The sequence below is a fragment of the Vicia villosa genome, linkage group LG4 (genome assembly GCF_029867415.1).
Source record: "Vicia villosa cultivar HV-30 ecotype Madison, WI linkage group LG4, Vvil1.0, whole genome shotgun sequence".
NCBI lineage: Eukaryota > Viridiplantae > Streptophyta > Magnoliopsida > Fabales > Fabaceae > Vicia > Vicia villosa.
The window spans coordinates 31,058,346-31,066,683 of NC_081183.1; the positions used below are offsets into that span (position 1 = coordinate 31,058,346).

At 40.1% G+C, this 8,338-nt stretch overlaps 2 non-coding genes across 2 annotated transcripts; both read left to right on the forward strand.

Annotated features, from left to right (window-relative positions):
• Positions 1 to 107, forward strand: LOC131600858 (small nucleolar RNA R71). The gene has a single exon (XR_009283462.1). It is a non-coding gene; the product is annotated as a small nucleolar RNA R71 (small nucleolar RNA).
• A 4,445-nt stretch (positions 108 to 4,552) lies between these two features.
• Positions 4,553 to 4,659, forward strand: LOC131600873 (small nucleolar RNA R71). The gene has a single exon (XR_009283477.1). It is a non-coding gene; the product is annotated as a small nucleolar RNA R71 (small nucleolar RNA).
• The last annotated feature ends 3,679 nt before the right edge of the window (positions 4,660 to 8,338 follow it).

Sequence of the window (8,338 nt, forward strand, 5' to 3'; positions counted from 1 at the left end):
AGGCCATGGTGCGGACAGGCTCTCAAAAGTTCTTTATATCTTTCTCAGGCATCAAAAAGTGATTCGCCTTGGTTTTGAGTGAAACTAGTGATCAGGTTCCTAAGGACAGCGGTCTTACTTGGTGGGAAATATCTGGCAAGAAAAGCTCTCCTAAGGTCTTCCCAAGTCGTTATTGAGTTGGCTAGAAGGGCGTCTAACCAGTCATGGGCTTTACCTCTAAGGGAGAAAGGAAACAATCTTAAGCGGATGGCTTCGGGTGTGGCTCCATTTGCCTTAAGGGTATCAACTAACTAGATAAACACTTTTAGGTGTTGATTCGGGTTCTCTGTAGTGAGACCAACGAATTGGTTTTGTTGAACTAGTTGAAGTAACGAGGGCTTAAGTTTGAAATTGTTGGTTGTTATAGCGGGGTTTACGATACTAGAACTAAGCTCCTCATTAGATGGTTGAGCAAACTCTTTAAGCGGTCTTTGGTTACGGTCTTCAGCCATAGCTTTCCTTAACTTAAGGATAAACAGACGTGCTCGGGCGTAACGTTCGGGTTCCACTAAAGGGTTTAATAGGTTACCGGTGCTACGATTTCTACGCATCTACTGGCTAGAATAGCCTTAGTCTAAACGGGATAACAATAGGGTACGAAATTTGACGAAGTTGGTCCCCGGCAACGGCGCCAAAAACTTGATGGGTCTGTAACATATAGCGCCTAAATATAGAACAACAAGTGCACAGCCTATAGAAGTAATATATAAGATTATCGAACCACAGAGACCAATCGTCAATCTATCAACTCTATTGCTAAGGTGCTTATCTAAGGTGAACAAGAATATTGTTGTGAGTGCAGTGCACCAAGGGAAGTGAGCAAAGTGAATAAAAGTTTAAGCGACAGGTTGGAATGTAGATCATGAAATCAGACTATGATCCAGACATGCATAAATGAAACGACTCATGGCGTAGTGTTTTCTATTCGTAGCAAAGAATCAATTTAACAGGAACTTGTAGCTTGTGGCTACCATAAACCGAATTTACTCTTTAATTTAACTTCCTTTATTATCACATATAAAGGGTGCCTTCCGCGTTAAAGAGGTAAATCTATTTTTAAGAAATTGATAGTTTTGGCTTAACAGAAAAGTAATTTTGACTTGGAAAGATTAACTTAAAGAGACTCTTGGTTTTTGACCAAAAGTCAGATTTCAAACCTACAAACGCGTCCGAAAATAGTTTCAAAATCGATTTCTAAAAAGAGTTAATTATTCCTATTTAACCAACCAAATCGCTTTCGCTTCTTTTGTTTGGTTAAATAATAATCAAGTCATATCTTTGATATGGACGGCTTTCGATCTTACCCAATAAACATTTAAACACAAATTGACTTAAGTTAAAAGCAAAACATCCCCAGAGTATTTTCACTAACATGACATTTGGAACACAATCATGATGACAATCATTACATACAAACCTTTATATTTTAGCCATACATAATAAGTGCGAGTCTATAACACATGTAGACTATGATAAGTGCAAGTAATTAAAAGGGTGCGAGTCTATAAATCGTGTAAACTATGGTAAGAGCATTTAGAGTCTATAAAGCATGTAGACTATGGTAAGAGCAAGAAGATAAATAAAGCAATTAAATTGAAACCTTACTCCAATCGGAGGTTTGAATCTGATACAAAGTGAAGGCTGGTATGATAAACTTCAACCAAAGTGCTCCAAGACTCGATTACAACTCAATCTACACCGTAGTAACTCCCCGATGTGAAGAGGTTACTACTTTACAGAAACTGATAGTATATGGCTTAAGTTTGTCGGGATCGTGTGATCGTGGTAGTTGGCTCCATCATGGAGTAAGCCACTTCACTGTGTCCTTTATGGTCGGCGCGGTGCAGAACGCCATAAGTACAGATCTTCTTGGAAAACCCTATTTTCTTGGCGTTTTGGCTCGTTTCTTCACTAAAGGCTCCGAAAGGTCAAGAATCCTAAAAACAAAGGAAATACAAGCATAATACGAGAAAATGATAATAAAAACTAAGGAAAACATGTGATATTCGAGCTATTAACATAGTTCGATTCAGTGCGATCAAATCCTCCCACACTTAGACCTTTGCTTGTCCTCAAGCAACAACTCTTTAAAAGTAGATGAAGGAAAGTTCTGGTGTTTACAGGTTATGGACAAAGAGGGCTTCTAAGTTCGAGTAAGGGTGTGTTGCTAGGCACTAGCCATCCGAACTAAGGGTATCGTATCAACAGTAAACGCTAGAATGCGAACATAAGCCTCATAAGTATGCAGGCTAACCCCTAATATCCTACTATGCTAAGACTCTTTTTAGTACGAGGTCCTTTTTCATTCAGGTGCAATCACATTAAGCCCCTTATTCGTACGTACTCATGGTATAGTGACCGGTTAGTGACTCTGATCTCAAGTAATCTGGTAAATGATGCCAGCTTCTAATAACTTAAGGACCTCTTTCTTTACAACATCGCTCATGATAGGGTTTATTCTTCTCTGATGCTCTCTTGAGGGTTTCGAATTCTCCTCTAGCATAATCCAATGCATGCATAAGGACGGGCTTATTCCTTTTAAATCAGAGACTTTGTATCCTACAGCTGAGGGATATTTCCGCAAGGTATCTAAGAGTTGGTTTGTTTCAATTTGGTTTAGAGTGGCGCTTATTATGACAGGTCGATTCATCTCCTCATCCAAAAACTCATATCTTAGATTCTTGGGTAGTTCCTTAAGTTCTATGGTAGGTTTCTTGGTGCACGGCATAGGGTCAGGGGTAAGTGCTAAGCATTCAAAAAGGTTGTCGTCAATGTAAGGTTCAATACTCTTAAATCCGTCATCCTCTAAAATGGGGGTAGAAGGTAATCTGATTAAGGAATTGTTGAGCTCATTTACACACTCATCAATGACGTCGATGGCATAACATGCATCTCCTATCACTGGTGCCATTAGAAATTTCAATAGGATGAACTCGATCTTTTCATCTCCTACCTCAAAAGTCAGCTTCCCTTTCTTAACATCTATTATTGCTCCGGAAGTCGATAGGAATGGTGTACCTAGGAGGATCGGGATGTCATCATCTTCTTTGATATCCATAACTATGAAATCGGTCGGAATGTATAACTGGCCAATCTTGACAGGTACCTCTTCTAAAATACCCATGGGGTATTTAACGGGTCTATCGGCTAGTTATAATGACATCTTAGTAGGTTGAAGCTCTCCTAGTTTTAACCTCTTACAGACAGTCAAGGGCATCAGACTTACGCTTGCTCCTAGGTCCAAAAATGCTTTGTCTATCATATGATTTCCTAGGACGCAAGGGATAGAAAAACTTCCAGGATCTTTGTCTTTCTTGGCAAGTTTATTCTCGGATATGGAATGACATTCTAAAGGTTTGGAATCGTCGAGTCGCCGTTTGTTGGACAAAATATCCTTCAAGAACTTAGCATATGATGGTATCTGGGTTATCGCATCGGTAAAAGGGATTTCTATGTGGAGTTTCTCTATTACCTTAATGAACTTTTGGAATCGGTTTTCTGTTTTGGTGTTTTTCAACCTTTGTGGAAATGGAATGGGTGGCTTGTAAGGTTGTGGTGTGCGATTCTCTACCTCTGGTTTTGATTGCTTTTCGGGTTTCTCTGGTTCCTCTACCTGGTCTTTAGGTTCAGCATCTTCCTTAGGTTTTTCTGATGTGCTTAGGTTAGGATTTTTAGGTCCCTCATAAGCGGTTCACTTCTCAGGGTGATAGAATTTGTTGTTCCTTTGGGATTAGGTTGGGTTTGTCCAGGGAATTGTCCTCCAGGTACAACTTGTGCAGATGTGGTTTGGGCCACTTGTGAAATCTGGGTCTCAAGCATTTTGGTGTGGGTCCTCATCTGGTCGAACTTGGTTGCTAGATGAGTAACTAACTCGTTTGTGTGAATGTGTTGATTCATAAACTCCTTATTTTGCTAAGTTTGATTTTGAATAAAGGTGTCTATGGTTTCTTTAAGTTTCGGTCTTGGTCGCACAACTTGCATAGGTTGGTTTTGTTTTTGTGTTTGGAATCCTTGGGGTCTCGAAGATCCGAAATTTTGGATGGGGTTGTTGTTTTTGTAAGAGAAATTTCGGTGGTTCCTCCATCCAGGATTCTAGGTATTCGAGAAAGGGTTCCCTTGGTTATAGTTAACTTGGTCTGAGCTAGAGTCGTTCAAAAGGTTACAGTCAATAGTTTGATGTGCTTGAGTTCCACAGAGCTCGCACTCCGATTGGAGTGCTGCCACTGTGGTAGGGTTTTGAGACATGTTCTCGACTTTCAAGGCCAGGGCATCCATCTTAGCATTCATCATGTCCATGCAACTTATCGCATGCTTTCCTCTATGGTTCTCCTTTTTCTCTACCGTCGCTCGTTCTATTCCCCACTGGGCGTGGTTTTGGGCCATGTCCTCGATCAGGGCACAAGCGTCGAGATAAGGTTTGTTCATTAACGCTCCACCAGCGGCAGCGTCAATAGACATCTTCGTGTTGTAATGGAGTCCATTATAAAAGGTGTGTATGATTATCCATTGCTCTAGGCCATGGTGCGGACAAGCTCTCAAAAGTTCTTTATATCTTTCTCAGACATCAAAAAGTGATTCGCCTTGGTTTTGAGTGAAACTGGTGATCAGGTTCCTAAGGACAGCGGTCTTATTTGGTGGGAAATATCTTGCAAGAAAAGCTCTCCTAAGGTCTTCCCATGTCGTTATTGAGTTGGCTAGAAGGGCGTCTAACCAGTCATGGGCTTTACCTCTAAGGGAGAAAGGAAACCATCTTAAGCAGATGGCTTCGGGTGTGGCTCCATTTGCCTTAAGGGTATCAGCTAACTGGATAAACACTTTTAGGTGTTGATTCGGGTTCTCTGTAGTGAGACCAGCGAATTGGTTTTGTTGAACTAGTTGAAGTAATGAGGGCTTAAGTTCGAAATTGTTGGTTGTTATAGCGGGGTTTACGATACTAGAACTGGGCTACTCATTAGATGGTTGAACAAACTCTTTAAGCGGTCTTTGGTTACGGTCTTCAGCCATAGCTTTCCTTAACTTAAGGATAAACAGACGTGCTCGGGCGTGACGTTCGGGTTCCACTAAAGGGTTTAATAGGTTACCGGTGCTACGATTTCTACGCATCTACCGGCTAGAATAGCCTTAGTCTAAACGGGATAACAATAGGGTACGAAATTTGACGAAGTTGGTCCCCGACAACGGCGCCAAAAACTTGATCGGTCTGTAACATATTGCCTAAATATAGAACTGCAAGTGCACAGCCTATCAAAGTAATATATAAGATTATCGAACCACAGAGACCAATCGTCAATCTATCAACTCTATTGCTAAGGTGCTTATCTAAGGTGAACAAGAATATTGTTGTGAGTGCAGTGCACCAAGGTAAGTGAGCGAAGTGAATAACAGTTTAAGCGACAGGTTGGAATGTAAATCATGAAATCAGACTATGATCCAGACATGCATAAATGAAACAACACATGGGGCAGTGTTTTCAATTCGTAGCAAAGAATCAATTTAACAGGAACTTGTAGCTTTTGGCTACCAATAACCGAATTTACTCTTTAATTTAACTTCCTTTATTGTCACATATAAAGGGTGCCTTCCGCATTAAAGAGGTAAATCTATTTTTAAGAAATTGCTAGTTTTGGCTTAACAGAAAAATAATTTTGACTTGGAAAGATTAACTTAAAGAGACTCTTGGTTTTTGACCAAGAGTCAGATTTCAAACCTACAAACGCGTCCGAAAATAGTTTGAAAATCGATTTCTAAAAAGAGTTAATTATTCCTATTTAACCAACCAAATCGCTTTCGCTTCTTTTGTTTGGTTAAATAATAATCAAGTCATATCTTTGATATGGACGGCTTTCGATCTTACCCAATAAACATTTAAACACAAATTGACTTAAGTTAAAAGCAAAACATCCCTAGAGTATTTTCACTAACATGACATTTGGAACATAATCATGATGACAATCATTACATTCAAACCTTTATAGTTTAGCCAGACATAATAAGTGCGAGTCTATAACACATGTAGACTATGATAAGTGCAAGTAATTAAAAGGGTGTGAGTCTATAAATCGTGTAGACTATGGTAAGAGCATTTAGAGTCTATAAAGCATGTAGACTATGGTAAGAGCAAGAAGATTAATAAAGCAATTAAATTGAAACCTTACTCCGATCGGAGGTTTGAATCTGATACAAAGTGAAAGCTGGTTTGATAAACTTCATCCAAAGTGCTCCAAGACTCGATTACAACTCAATCTACATTGTAGTAACTCCCCGATGTGAAGAGGTTACTACTTTACAGAAACTGAGAGTATATGACTTAAGTTTGTACTAAGCTTGGATGGAAAACGAAAATGTAAATGAAAAAACTATATATAATGAGTTCTGGAAGTGCGTAAGGAAAGGAATGCCCCTCAACTCCTTCTGAGCAAGAACCACTTTGTGAAAGTCGCGGTCGCGGTGCTGAGTAACTTACGGGATCGCGTGATCGTGGCAGTTGGCTCCATCATGGAGTGGGCCACGTCACGACGTCCTCTATGGCCGGCGCGGTGCTGAACGCCATAAGTACAAATCTTCTTGAAAAACCCTATTTTCTTGGCGTTTTGGCTCGTTTCTTCACTAAAGGCTCCGAAAGGTCAAGAATCCTGAAAACAAAGGAAATACAAGCATAATACGAGAAAATGATGATAAAAACTAAGGAAAACATGTGATATTCGAGCTAGAAACATAGTGTGATTGAGTGCGATCAGTGGAAGTGTTTGATTGTTGGGGGATTGACTTTGTCGGGCCATTTCCATCCTCTTTGTCAAATGAGTACATTTTGGTCGCGGTCGACTATGTGTCAAAGTGGGTGGAAGCAATTACTTCACCTAAAGCCGACGGCAAAATTGTGATCAAGTTTTTGAAAAAGAATATTTTTGTGCGTTTCGGTACGCCTCGTGTGTTGATAAGTGATGGCGGATCGCATTTTTGCAATGCTCCACTTGAAAAAGTGTTGGAGCAATATGGAGTCAAGCACAAGGTTGCTACTCCATACCATCCGCAAACGAATGGTCAGGCCGAGGTATCGAATCGTGAGATTAAGAGAATTCTTGAGAAAACAGTTTCTAACTCTAGAAAAGATTGGTTGCTTAAGCTAGATGAAGCATTGTGGGCCTATCGGACCGCTTTTAGAACCCTGATTGGTCTCATACCGTTTCAAATTGTGTACGAAAAAATTTGCCACCTTCCGGTGGAATTAGAGCATAAAGCCTTTTAGGCTTTGAAAACTGTTGAATTTTGATCCTAAATCGTGTGGTGAAAAGAGAAAAGTCCAACTTCATGAGTTGGATGAGTTGAGGTTGCATGCCTATCATTCTAAAACGATTTACAAGGAAAAAGTCAAATTCTATCACGATAGTAAGATTCGATTGAAAGACTTTAAGGTCGGGCAGCTTGTGCTTCTTTTCAATTCCCGGTTGAAGCTTTTTCTGGGAAAGTTGAAATCAAAGTGGTCCGGGCCATTTTTAGTCAAAGAGGTGAAGAATTATGGTGCTATAGTGGTAGAGGATCCACAAACGAAGGAAGAGTGGACGGTGAATGGTCAGAGGTTGAAGGTATATCGTGGAAGTGAATTTAATCGGGAAACAAGTGTTCTTGCTCTGGGTGATCCTTGATATCACCTTTGACCGTTGAGCTGACCGATGTTAAACAAAGCGCTAATGTGGATGCACCCCAATTTGTAAGTATTCTACTTGTTTTATGTTTTTTTTTATTGTTTTTGTGTTTTGTGTTAATGTCGAGCCAAAAATGGCCTACCGGTAAAGTTACGCGTGCTGGTGCAAAGTAAATTTTTGCTGTTCTGGTGTAGCTCCCGACGCACCCTCAAGCGCGCAACGCGCGCTGTTCCTTAAAAGTAAAAAATCTGGGCAGTGGTGAACGCACGTCGCGGCCTAAGAACGCGCGACACGCGCTGAACAAAAATTTTAAAAAAATAATATTTGGGTTGGGCCCAAAATGGGACCCGACCCATCCCCCTTCCCTTTTACGTTTTAGTTAGGGTTTAGAGGCATTTTGCCTCTTTTTCCCTAAAATTTCAAAAGTGTTTCTTCTTCTCTCAAATCTTCATCCCATCTTCATCCCATCATCATCTAATCTTCATCATCTTCTTCATCTCCAAGGTAAGCTTTCTCTTCTTCTTCTTTCTGTATGCTTTAATGGTTTTAGGTTGTTATAGATTTAGATTTAGTTAACTAGGATTTGTGTATTGAATGTTGTAAATAGAGTTGATTAGAGACAATAATAGGATAGTTGTAGTGTATAGATGCTGTTT